Consider the following 13,703-nt stretch of genomic DNA (forward strand, 5'->3'; position numbering starts at 1 on the left):
CCTATATCAGAGAACAATTTATACCCAGCCTGACATTCTCGGATACATCCGTTTGATGGGCCACGCTAGGGTGCCTTCATGTGCGCTTTGCTTAGGGTGGTGGCATTTCGCCATTTTGTCCCACACGTTTATTTTTCTTTTTTGTTTAGAAGCGCGTGCAAGAGCGTGTCCCTGCACGCGTTTGTGGCGCTGACTGCGCTATGGCGACATTTTGTTTTCGTCGATTTCTTTGTATTTTCCCCGTGAGCGCGTGCTGTCGGCATCGGGTACTACAAAGGGTGGCATCACCCTAAACAGAAAGACAATGGCTACGTTTCCATGGATGCGACCATGGCGCATCGAATCGAGATGTGACCAGTCACGCGCCCACGATCCTCCTTTCCCTTCCCCATCTACCCAATCATAGGCGGTTAATCTCGATTCGATTCGCTACGATCGCATCCATGTAAACGTAGCCATTGAGGCACCCTAGGCCACGCTACTTGAGCTAGCTGAGCACAGCTGGCAGCGGCGCGAGCAAGGCCACGAGGGGAACGTGATGGTGCTCGAGCCGTCCCACTGTTAACCAATGTTTCGGCCACCCCACTAAAGCCCCTCGATATGTTTTCGTTTGTCGTGCAAGTAGCGTCAAATGCGCGAGTGCACGAGACCCGCATCTCGAGCGGCCCTTGGAAGCGAATGGCGGCGCAGCACTGAAATGAGCGGTCCTAGGAAGCGAATGGCGGCGGAGCAGCCGCTCGTGGCACGTGTCTCGCGCGGTTCCACAACAATGGTTGGCGGTACTTGTAAAAAACACCCTTATCAAGGGGCTTTACACCCCACGGGTACGTGTCGCCATCTATTGGTTGAACTAACGCCTTGTTCAAGATGGCTGCCGTGGGACCGCAGCCTTAAAGGTGCAAACAAAACGAAAGGAAAAAAATAAAAGCGAATCTGACGATATGAGTTTGTGATTCGCAGAGTCAGGCGCCCTTAGCGGCGGCCCTGCTACTCCCCTTCCCCCGGTCCGGAGCCTTCACGTGACCGACTAGTTGAAACGGCTGCCGCTAGGATAGTGCGGCTCCGCGAAAGCCGGGCGTTCGAGTGGCGGCGATAGGTTTGGGGCGCACTGTACAAGATAAAATACGACTGCAACTACGATTCTCAGTTGTGCAATATTTCCTCCCTCGTTTCAGGCCGGTAGCCAGGGGAAGGGGGGCATTGCCCCCCCCCCCCCTTTCCCGAAATTTTTCATTTTGCTGGGGCCTCCTCTCCTTCTCCCCCTCATACAGAATTTTATCTCGGTTCCCCCCCTCCCTCTACGACAGAGCTTTCGATAAAAGGCTAACACTATCCACCAACAAAACTAACGGGACATAATCGCGCGACTTCAGCTTTCCTTTGAGGAGACGAGGGGAACCGTGAAGGCTCAACAACGCCTGGAGGAATACCGGAATTATCAACATAGCCGCCCGACGGGACATCGAGGGGGCGGTGTGTGTCACGTGAAGGCTATCTGCCTCTCTATAGCTAGACGTTCTGATAAGAACGTCTAGCTACTGTCATTTCCGAGAAATCGCCAAACGAGAGCAAGCAACAACCTATCTTCCGTCGACTTCTGCTGCTTTCTTTTTGTGACGAGAAACGAAAAGGTATTTGCTTTAAATCCAATTTCTGTATCTTGCGTTAGTTTACGTCATGGCCGATCAGCACACAAATAGTTAACTCGACTTGTCGGTTAAGCTTTCCTTTAAACTGTAAGCAGACACCACCCCATAAAGTCGCTGATGCACAATGGCCATCTTGTTCAACATCAGAGGCATTAGAGCAGGGATCAAGAACCGGTCAGGCTCACTTCTCGTATACACGGTGTAGCGGATGTGCGGAGAACCATGGCTACACCCTTTCGGCGCCCTTATTTCGTGTATTACACCCTTTTTAATCGTAAAATATGGTTCTGCTGCATAAAAACCCCTTTATTTTTTAAGGTGTAAAAAAGGTATGAAAGGAGTTCTACGGTGAAGTGAGGCGAATGCTTTTAATTTTTTAAGGTTGTTCACCGCGCTGTCACCAGCTTCAAACAGCTTGGTTGTTTAATCGGCTGTACCAGATTATTGTCCGTGACAATGCTTTTTTACTTGGGTATGCATTCCTTGAACTTTGATATATATATTTATTACGTAATCACGTGAAATATTGACGAGAACAAAGAAACCTGTAACCTTCGTAATTGCGGAGGTAGTGCCATGCGAATTTTTGTTTTTAAATGACGAGTATAATATAAGGCGGCGGAGCAGTTAACCGGGATGTGATTCCTCTCTTGTGTGTGATTCATTTCCTCTGTATTTGCTGTTTATGTGCATGTAATGCTCGTTGCTTGTAAATGTGTTGCTGGTAAAAAAAAAAAAAAAAAAAAAAAAAATATATATATATATATATATATATATATATATATATATATATATTCCCGAGTTGCTGTTAAGATTGGCAGAATCTTATTTTAGGGTGTTCACCAGCACCCTAAAGGCGTTGCTTTAACACCCTTTGGGTGTTAGTCTGATATACAACCTGATTTTCACCCTTAAGGTCGAAACAAAGTAACTTCCCTTCTCATGACAGCGCATATTCCCACATCTTTAAAAAAAAAAAATAATTGAAAACTCAAAACACACAGACACGCGCACACGCACACACGCACACACGCGCGCGCGCGCACACACACTCACACGTACGTACGTTTGTCAGCTTGTCCTCTCAGGATTTTTCAAGATTAAAACTTAAGTCGTCAGGTCGATCGCTTGTTTCCCCAAGCCCGTTTCCGGACGACCCAAACGATTTGCCAACTGCAACCCGCGGGCAGGATCAGGCATGAAACCTGGGTGTGGTCTGGTATGGTGACCTGGGGGCAGAAGGCCGGATGCAATTTAGACCACGGCGGAATCAGGGTCACAGCCGGATTAACCCAGGCCACGGTCAGATGAACTCAATTCTAAGTACAGCTCCCGAAGGGTGCAAAACTGTTCTGAAATGATTGCCGAGCTACGGGAAAGGCACTCTTCATATATTTTCATAAACAGCTACAACAAAGCATATACCGGATGCTTACCGGACATGGGCCAAACTTTTCCTGCGAAAACTTGGTATTGCACAGAAAACCAATTGGTGTCGCACTAGTCGATGCCAGGGGGCCAGTATGAGTAAAAATAAACATAGAGTTAGCTAGAAACTTGTGAAGAAAGGTAAGAAAACACAGGCGAGCTGGTGAATAATATCCATAGTAACCCTGAGATGTCTCAGGGTTACTATGGAACTTGCTGGGCATCATCGAAACCACTAAATCAGCAAATTTTAGAAAGACCATGAGCGCGTGGGGTGCGTGGTGGTGAGCAAAAGTTACAGCTCGTGATACGTGCGCAAGGCTGGCGGGGCAAAAATGCGGGTGCGTCAAAGTTGGATGAATTTTCGAGACCCAGAAAAACAAAGCACACGCTTTAACTGTCTAAACTTGACTGATTTACTGGTATTCGGAAAAGCACAGCAAGTTTCGAACTGGAGCCGTAAATATACTTTTATCGTGTTAAAAGATAATTATGCAACTATTTTTTTTAAGTTAATTATCCTAAACGCTATATATATATTTGCAATCACACTTGTCCATAACACGGGAGCGCGCGGCTTTCTTCTGCGAGCTCTCGACTGGTGGCATTCGCGGCAACTAATCTAATCACGTGGGGCAACATGGAACATCCCGCTCGAAGGGTGTCCTGCCCCTGTCCTGCCACCTCTCACGGAAAGTTGACTCTGTGATTCCCCATAACTTATGGGGAATCAGAAAGTCAACTTTCCGTGAGAGGTGGGGGCCGGTCAGGATGGTGACGACCGATGATGATGTTCGCCCGATGCAAGTCCCCCGGGAAGTCGAATAAGAAAAAAAAAAAAAAAAAACTAAAAGTTGTTCGATTCCGCTGGACACATTACGACGTTGGTAGGTTTATAATGGCCAGTGTGGCCCCGTTTATTTCAAAACAAAACGACAACAAGTCAACAGTAATTTACATGACAAAACTCCCAAAATTAAAACCCCATACTTTAGTCCCCAGTCTCAAGAGCCGAATTCCCCGATCTCAAAAGCCGAATCCCCGAGAATCCCCTCGGCAGCCCTTTCCTAGACTCGTAGGGGCCTCCTTTCCCTTCAGAGACGGACCAATCCCTTCAAATTTGCCCGTTGTCACGTGGTACACTCTTACCCAATGATCAGCGAGCTGTCAACGTGGCCCCCCTCCGACACCTCAACGGTCAAACCCCAATTCTTTGTAGAGTCAATATATGCTTTCTTCGCCGTCTGACTGGCGCCACCAAGTTAAGTTATTGCGTCGATTAAAAGCGAAGTTTCTACACTAAGCGGCGAAATACGCCGGACACAAGCACACCCGCTTAAAAGCCACGAGTGCGGAGAGAAGCTCAAGACAGGGGTGTTCCGGCGCCCCAAACTGAAACCCAATCCGTTTGCTGCTCGAACCCCCACCCCCCCCCCCCCCCCCCCCCCCCCCCCCCCCGCGCGTGGGGGCGGAAGACGCCCAAAAATGCACACATAAACATAGGCAGATAAAAAAAAAATGCCGACACAACTGTAGAAAGATAGACTTTTCTAAAACAAATTTTACTTATTTCTAACAAAAATTCTTCGTTACTTAACACACAGCATTGCATTTTCTTGATGGTGGTGGCATTGTTAATAAACCCTCGTTCTTCTTTTCTCTCTCTCTCTCTCTCTCTATTGATAAGGCTTTTTGACGTTTGCGAAGAGTGTGATAGCAGCCTCCCGCGTTCGACGGCCCCCGATAAAGCGGACAGGACACCCCTCGAGCGGGCTGTTCCGTGTTCCCCCACGTGACTAGATTGGTTGCCGCGAATGCCACCAGTCGAGCGCTTGCCGGAGCGAGCCGCGCGCGCCCAGGTTATGAAGAAGTACGAGTTCCAATCTATTTCTGTGCTTTGTGCAGTTTTTGACACGAAAATTTTGGCCGATGCACGAAGGGGGTGGGGGTGTCTATAAAACGTGACTCTTTTTGCAAGCCCCATAGAGTCAGCAGGGAGCAAATTAGATAGAATCTAACAACGCACTAAAACAGAATGCATTTCAAGAGTTGTTTGTTTGTAATACTGAAAAAAATGTGTTGGATGAAGAGCCAGGAGCAGAGCTTATTTTAAATATGCTTAGCGCATCCATTACGTCTGGGCGCAAATGACTTTTTTAACGTATTATAAATAATCTACATAAGTAGGAAATGTCTCAAAATGAAATCCTGGTCTCTGGACTCAATAACGTCGTCAGTGAAACGAGTCATCAAGCGGGGTCATTCGTTTCGTGAAATTTGTGTACTCTTTCTGTAGTGTTTGGATAATGTGATATTAGTTAAATCTTTAGTCGAACCGTGCCTGGCTACGTGTGACTTGAAACAATTTCAGCGTGCTCTTTGCTGGGGCAGAGCCAGACTCTCGTCATGAGAAGACCCTTTAACTAGACCAGACCAGATCCTTCCTGCCCTCCGCACATACGGCGGATGCGAGAACACATCCTCCCTGGAGTTGCAGGGAGGATGTGTTCTCGAAACCCCTACACTACCCCAGGGAGGGAGGGGAAGGGGAGGGGGGGGGGGGGGGGGTAACGTAGGGGTTTTGTTGACAAAAGAAAATGCCCAAGAAAGCGATCAACCTCAGCCCCCCCCCCCCCCCCCCCCCCCCTCCCCGTCCCGTTTCGACGCCAACAACGGACGTCACTGCTACAGACCACGCACGTGTTCTCGCTCAAACTCCCATGCAATATGCCGCCGTAGAGGTTTCCATGCGCCCGAGAAAAGTTTGGCCTCCCTGGGTACTTGCACCAGTTTACAGCCATTGATTGCTTTGAACCGCCAGGGCGTAGCCAGGGGGCTTCTTACCCCCCCCCCCCCCCCCCCGAAATCCAGCCGACCCTATAATATACACATGCATTTTGACCCCCCCCCCCCCTTCATGGACATCCCAGCCACCTCAGCCCCATCCCCCCCCCCCCCCCCCCCCCCCCCCCCCCCCGAACCGCAAAAAAAAAATTACTGGCTACGCTGGCCGTGTGGCTTTGTGTTCTTTCGCTCGTTGAATGTGACACACGCAGCCACAAGTCTACAACATGGCGATCTCTCACACAGGTCAAACATGGGTGCCGGAAGTGGAGGAAACATCTTGTGGTCAATCTTCTGGCTGCTGTTGCTGGTCTTCTTGTCGCTGTTGGTTGCTGGCATCTGCGCCTTCATCTACATTATTGTATCGATATTCACACCGTGCATCAGACCTTTGGACCCCCTGGCCGAATTTCTCATGAGGGGGGTGAACTTCCCCCACACCTGCTCCCAAAATATGGTCCACGGAAGCTCTCTGTAACTGCGAACCTTGGCCGTCTCTTCCTCTCGGACATAGCGGCTGAAGAGCTCAGAATCCGGCGCATATCAGTGGGCTACAGTAAATTCCCGCCTTTATAATGTGGACACACTAATTCGAGTATTTGGCAGTACGCAAAACAAAAGACTTTCATCAGGCTGCCCCGTCTACATCCCCCCCCCCCCCTTTTTTGTGTGTTCTTTTTGCGTAAAAGGGTTATTTTATTTAACACAAAAAAATGTTTCTGGACTGCCTAAATAAAGCACCTTCGTAATAAAGTGCATTTTCGCCGAAACATAATTAGTTGCCGCAATAATGAGTCATTCCTCTCTCCACTTCTCTCTCCCTCCCTCAAACTTTCGCAGCGCACAAGGCGCGCGACGTGGCGGTATGCGCGATCTTCGAAGCGTCTCTTCTTCGTCAGTGGGAGGACTCCGAGGTCGCTGTGACGCTGACCCCGAAATAGGAGCCACTTAGCGCGCGCGAGCAAGCGAAATCGCTTCGAACTAAACATGCGCGTATCACCAGGTAAATACTGAGTTAACGATATTTTTCTCGGTGAAAGCACATCATGTGACATACATGGCTTATCGAGGAAAAAAAAAAAAAAAAACGCTCCGGGAATTTAGTGTTTCTTTAAAGCCCTACATTCAACCTCAATATGAAAGTCAGATCATTTTAACTAATCTCGCTCACAGGTGAAGGAAGAGGAACACTGTCAGTACCTTGGCACTGAAAAATGTACTCCTAAATTAAACAAAAAAAAAAAAAAAAAAAAGGCTAAAAGTTTGCTCCGCATATACTTTGAATGGATAGACTCGGGGGTTTCCCCAGGAATTGAAATTAGGGGGCGGGGCATTAAGAATAGAGGAGTCGTTGCGAATTAAGGGGGTGTCTTCAAAAAACCAAGGGGGGGGGGGGTGCACCCCCCCCCCCTTGTTTTTCTTGTAGGGAAATCACTGGATATGGAAATCACTGGACTCATGAACACAGAAGGGGACGAGTCTCGGGTTTTTATTACAATGAATCACCACCAGCTTGCTTGTTTTTTTTTTGTTTTTTTAAGTATTGTTGCTGGATAGACTGTTCTCGATGTACATACTCATGTGTCCCGTACCCGTCGCAACAAATTAAATACAAACTTAATTGGTCAATTCATCGATCTTACGCATCAAGTCTGATTCCATAACGTTCCACCGGCCATGAAAAGAATTTGCCAACATCGCTAATGAATTTGTTAATGCATCAGCATTATCTCCGTTTCACACTTAGCGTGCAACGCTGTCAAAGCTATTGGCCTTAGCGCGTGGCTTCATCTATGGTTTTGTTTGCGCGAGAACGCGTGCAAATGATCGAGATCAAGCCTCATGCTCGTGCCAGTAGCTTTGACAGCGTTGCACACTATGAAACAGAGTATAGTACCACGGCCACTCGATCCTCCCTGTTGGTGCGGCCTGCCGATGTCTTTCCGAAAACAAAAGAGCGCGCGTGAGAGGAGAACTTCTCCCATTTTCCGTGGGGGCGCTGCACATCGGTGAGCGGTCTTGTGAGCTGAAAGTACTCTGTTTCACCTTATGTTGTACCGCAGGAAAGGCTGTAAGCGCGAGCTCCTTGCTCTGGGGCAGATCTCGGCGGCACAAGCTCTCGTGCAGTAAGGGCAGCTGTCAACGCTATGAGCTCGCGCTTCCAGCCTTCGCTGCGGTACAGAAGGCGCCCAACGCGCTCTTGCTCCGCTACCCAGATAAAATATCTGCCTGTGATTGGCTTCGCCGATACCGAGGCGCTGCCGCGGTTGCAGAAGGCAGCAAAACTCGGTTTCCCCCCGACCTATGTACCGCTGTGCTCGTCGAAAATATCGTAGTGTCACTCTGCGCTCGCGTGCGTGGTTTGTGTTGGCATTTTGGAAGCTGCCGGAAATGTAATTGCGCGTTCTAGTTCTGAGTGCCAGACGGCGATAAAATGTGCCAACTCCACTCGTGAAGCAGGAAATCCTGCAGTTGATGAAGTACAATGAAGTCTCTACCGAACTTGAGTTCGCACCGCTGACTTACATGGCTGGCTACTTGGCCTTCGTTTGCGAGCAAAAGGTGACCATTTTTATTTGTAGAAATTGTCGTAATTTCAAAGTAATTAGTTGAAACATTCAACCTAGCAAAGCAATAATAATTTCTCAGTGAAAGCAAGGAAGGCTAATGCGTAGAACCCGCTAAACTTTGCAGGTGACGTGTCCTGAATGCAAGCGCAACTTAAGGGAAATGCATCACATGACGGAGCATATCAGTCCATGTTTAGCCTTGACCAAGGAGGACTCAGCTATCCACGACCTGAAGCTGTCTTGCTGTGCAAGCTCGTCTGCACCTTTGTCGAGAGGGCTCTACAGTCGGCAGAGATTCGTGGTTGTGGAAGGACTTGCAAGGTCCTCTCGAGCGCTGTGCTTCCACACCTTATGGACTGCCCGCTGATGTGGTGTGTTAACTGCCGAGATCCCTACCACAGCGAAGAGCTCTGCGAGCTCTTTCTCAGAAAACTCCTCAGACCTTTTTTGGCAAACTGGGCTGGTGACCTAAACAGCCCACCAGAGAATATATTGAGGCTTTCGCGGAAGTCTCTTTCCTGAAAGGTACTCCGCTTGTAAACTATATGACTCCCTTGGTCTGTTTTTTTTTTGTGAACAATGAAGTTTATATTGCTGAAGTTATGCACGCGGAATCCGATTTTATATTGTCCTTCACAGATGAATAAATGACACAGCTCGCTTGTGCTCGAGCGTCGGTTAAAACCAGAAATCCTACGGCCTAGCTATATCCAACTATAACTCCTATATTACAGTGGTAATAGAAACGGGGCAACACTTACGGGAACAAGAAAACGACAATTCGCTCATACTGCCAGCAGAATGGAGCTTTAACGCGCAGCCTGCAGCTAAGTGAGCTTTTCGCAGAAAGAATAATGTGCTTTTAATCTACACAGATTTGTCACATGATTCATGCAATCTTGCATTCGTTTCAATTGAGACTTGCGGCTTCACAAAAAAAAAAAAAAAAAAAAAAAAAAATCTAAATAGTCACACCGGGCCGGGCCGGGCGTACTGCTCCTCTCTCACTATATTTCGCCTTACCTTAGCATGGACTAACCGCGAACGCTGTGCTAGCGCGAGCGGCTAGCCTTTACTGCCTTGACTGGAGCACTCGCTGCACGAGCGCTCATGCAGCCGCCGAGGCTTCCTTCGAAGCAACTATCTCGCGCTTTTACCACGCGCGGCTAACAAGTACATACTAACGTGAAACGAAGTATTAGCCCCGAGAAGTTCGCGTGGCGCCTCCTTACGGCAAACCAGGGTGACGTCACGGCGAGGAGAGGATTTTTCCCCGACTCGCGCCGCTCGCCCTGTGGAGGCTGTGATGACGCTAGCTGTCGGCGCGCTTGTTGCTATTTAATTTTTCTTTTGGCGCGTTTTTCGTAGGAAGTGTAAATTTTTTTATGTGCCTTTATTGAGGTATGGCCTGTAGCTACAGGCGAAACTTCAACCAACATTTTAAGCATGGTTGACAGGGCAGGCAACGCATGAATCGGAGAGGTATATGAAAATAAAGAAATATGGCCGCAATTGCAGGAGCATCACTATAGATTTACATCTCGCCGATAACGAGCGCCACGGCTGGCGCTGTGGGGTACAGTAGAACTATCGCTCCCACCGGCGGAGTGAGGCATACGGCAGGCCGCTCCCAAGGGGAGTCCTAATCGAGTGGCCGTGATAGTACCCACATGACGGGTCCATATCACAAGAGCGAATGACATTTTAGCGAACGGCGACATTTGAGCGAATGGTCGTTTTAGCGAATAACGGGGGCGCGCGTTAACCCATCCGTCGCGCTGCGCTTTACGCCGCTTCGCGGCGACAGTCTGCGGCAACTCATTACAAAAATGTGAACCCATTTGGCCCACCCGAAAACGCCGCTTCGCGGCGTCCGACTATTCGCTAAAGTGTCGTTCGATGAAACGTGGGCGTTCGCTAAAACGTCATTCGATCAAGTGAGTGCCTCCCCCACATGACAGGGAAGAGCTGACAGCGTCCGTCTGGACAAAACAGCGGAAATGGAAGCGCGTCGCGTAGAGGAAAGTAGTAAAGGACAAAGGCGAGAGAGAAGTGACGTCACACGGCGGGAGTCAATGCGGGAGCGGATGCTGGGGCGAGTCTGAACTTGCAGGTGTGCGGAGCGCCTATGCCTTGGTTGTCGCTACAAAATGGAGCGTGAACCAAGTACTAGCGCTAGTACAAGTTGGCGGCTAAAGGAAGCGTGTTGTGAACGAGCGAGACGGGCTGCCGAAAGCAGCATCCGGCAGCGGATACCGCAGGCATTTCCCAAGGGTCATGCTAATGCACTCCCTAAGAATCTACCGATAAACGTTCATTTTTTTTTTTTTTTTTTTTTTTTTTTAAGAAACCTCCTGCACGCTAGGTCATGCTGATGGGGGTTCCGTGTTCAGATAAACTTGATAAAATCCGGAAAAAAAAAACAAAAAAACACTGGCCGGTAAAATTTTCGTCAATTTGGATTTATCCGAAAAAATCAAAATTCCAAAACTACAAAGGCAAAAAAAAATAAAAAGTAGCATACGGAAAGTTTGGTCATAGCACAGGGTCAGTGGCCCAATGGAAGGGCCACTTCAGTTTCTTTTTAAAATTCAGGGCTATTGACCACAGGGGGTTTACCGTCTATCCAGTCAAGGTTGTTCAGGACAACCTTGACTGGATCACGACAAAAACCACTGCCCTGGTATCGGCCATGATATTGGTGTTTCTTAGGGGAGGAAAAGTCTGTGTTTTTATTACTGGGAAAAAAATGAACCCATAAAAGTCATAAGACAGCTGGAGCTTCTGTGCTTTCCATCGACTACCTAGAGGTGTTTGTGTAGTTTTGAAGTGTCGACGTTTATTCAAGCAACACTTGTTTGCAAGTTTGGTCGTGGGACAGTTAATATTTTCAGTGGCAAGGGCGCCAATACCAAATCCAGCTAAAGAAACACCATTCGATAAGTGAATTGAGGGCGCTGTGGTTTGGACATCATTTATTTTTATTTAAAATTTTATAAAATTTGTACCACCACGATGGTGCGCTTTTCACGCTGTCCGATTGGTTCCATCAGCTCGTAGCGTCGGCTATGTCTGGACTGGAGCTAAAACGAAGAATATCATAGATCCCTTCTGCCAAAGTCTGCCTTATCTAAGGTTGGAGTGCACCGCATACATAGTGCAACACTTCGCTCGTTTAATTTATTTATGCACCGTGACCTTCACCACCTGCCAGCTACACCCCAGTGTGCACAGCCACATTAGATTTACGAGTGCAGCCCATCTTATAAGTTAAAACACGCGCCACAAATATACACTGCCCCGCACTTTTCTGCACTGTGCCACTTTTCTACAGTTAAATCAAATGAGCCTACAGCTAGCACAAACTAAAGTCACTGGATCCATATCTTCCCGCATGGTCGCCATTTTGGATCATGAAATGAGCAATTTTCTCCTTGACCTCTTCTTGGTGAGGCGATCTAAATTCGCTGGCGATGGGCTTTACAGACAAGTTTCTTGTATACCGAGATGTTGCTACCCACACACCGGCGAAACAAGCGTACATCTTCCTACCACCACCATATGCGGTGTCCGTGCTTGGAGGTATTGAAAAATAATTTTCCCGTTTGGAAATATGCAAGAATAATATCATGGTAAGAGATCCGTGGCGATGGGCATGATTGATGAGGTGATTGCATTCAGTGCCACACGCTTACATTGGCGAGGAACGCTTTCAGTACGATGATACACCATGGTGATCTTGGTGCGACTGGATTAGAACGACCCTGTTGAAGCTTTGAAGGGGGCTAAAATGGCGATTGCCATAGCAACGGAGACCGATTAGTCAATCGCCTGTGAGGTTTTTGGTCGTCTGTATGTGAGATTTGTTTGTGTTCGGATAGCAGGCAGGGAAGACAATGGCGCTATTTTCCCAGGATCCAGAGACTTTAGCACAACAGGCAATCGCTGTTGTTTTTTGTTAAAAAAAAAGCTGTAGAATGGTTCCCCGAGAAATGGCTCCAATGTTCTGTGGTACCAGATCTTCGCGCTCCAAATCTGCGACCGTGCCTCTATGGTTCCGTCGTCGAACTGCCAGGCTTTGTGAGTATAAAGGAGGCTATGGTACTACCCATAGTACTACAAAGAACGTCATCACCCTAAGCAAAGCGCACATGAAGACACCCTAGATTATATAGTGTTAAAAACTACGTTGAATCCCAACGGTCAGAACCAGATGCCAAAGTTTCAGTACTAATCGATATTTTATTCAAAGTTATGATTTTCTAAAAATTTCAATGGGAAAATGGGGCAAATTTTCGCCAGTTTTCGTTAGCTGGCGCCATAGAGCTCCACGTGTTTGAGAACTCCGTCGGCCGCAATTTTCCCATTGAAAATTTGAGTTAGTACGGAAACTGGCATCTGGTGGCATTCTACATTTGGGCGGAGAGTGAGCATTCGGCGACGCTGTTTATTTTTGCACTGAAAAATTCAATTTTTTTGGGACACTTTTTTTCTGAAAGTACTACTTCAAGTAAGTTTACAAAGAAGTACATTCTCCGAGTATGTACTTGTATTTTATTTAGGAAGCATTTTTTCTGGTACTTACCGAGAAAAATACAGCTCCTGACTTCAAAATACATTCTCCAAATTTGGCCGTGTCAACTTTGTACTACAATATCCTTTGTCAAACCTAAAGAAATACTGGAAGGGATATTCTACTCCGACCAGACGACGCATTGCTCCGCTTGTAGGAGGGAGGGAGGGAGGAGGAGGAGGAGGCTTTCCCGCAGCCCCCCCCCCCCCCCCCCCCCCCCATTTCAAACTCTCGCTACTTCTCATTCGGTCAGCGCAAGTGAGGAAATCAAAAATATTAGGAAAGGACCCTCCTCTATAGGAGGATTGAATTCGGAAGCTACGGGTCCAACGTCGTGATATCTCCTATCCAATATTCGCCGCCATTTCCGGAAATACCTGATGCACCCCCGATTACCTCTAAAGCAACCCATACCGAAAAAAAAAAAAAAAAAGTTATACAGGAATAAAAGGGCATCATCAGAGATTGTGTTAGGAAGTCTTGTAATTTACTTTAAGTACATTGCATACTGTGTACTTACTACTTTACCTGAACTACATAACCTCTAATTTACTTTGTCCTATACTTTGATTACCTTGTTAGATGTATAGGGTGTCCCAAGTCGCCAAACTCAATCTAAAATGGACTGTAAATATTGAC

General features: G+C 47.6%; 1 long non-coding RNA gene across 1 annotated transcript; it reads left to right on the top strand.

The window, feature by feature from the left end:
• Positions 1-1,305: 1,305 nt before the first annotated feature.
• LOC115310659 lies at positions 1,306-6,677 on the top strand. Its single transcript, XR_003916887.4, has 2 exons — positions 1,306-1,631; positions 6,168-6,677. It is a non-coding gene; the product is annotated as an uncharacterized LOC115310659 (long non-coding RNA).
• Positions 6,678-13,703: the final 7,026 nt, after the last annotated feature.

This window comes from Ixodes scapularis, unplaced genomic scaffold, assembly GCF_016920785.2.
Source record: "Ixodes scapularis isolate PalLabHiFi unplaced genomic scaffold, ASM1692078v2 PGA_scaffold9__187_contigs__length_104089568, whole genome shotgun sequence".
NCBI lineage: Eukaryota > Metazoa > Arthropoda > Arachnida > Ixodida > Ixodidae > Ixodes > Ixodes scapularis.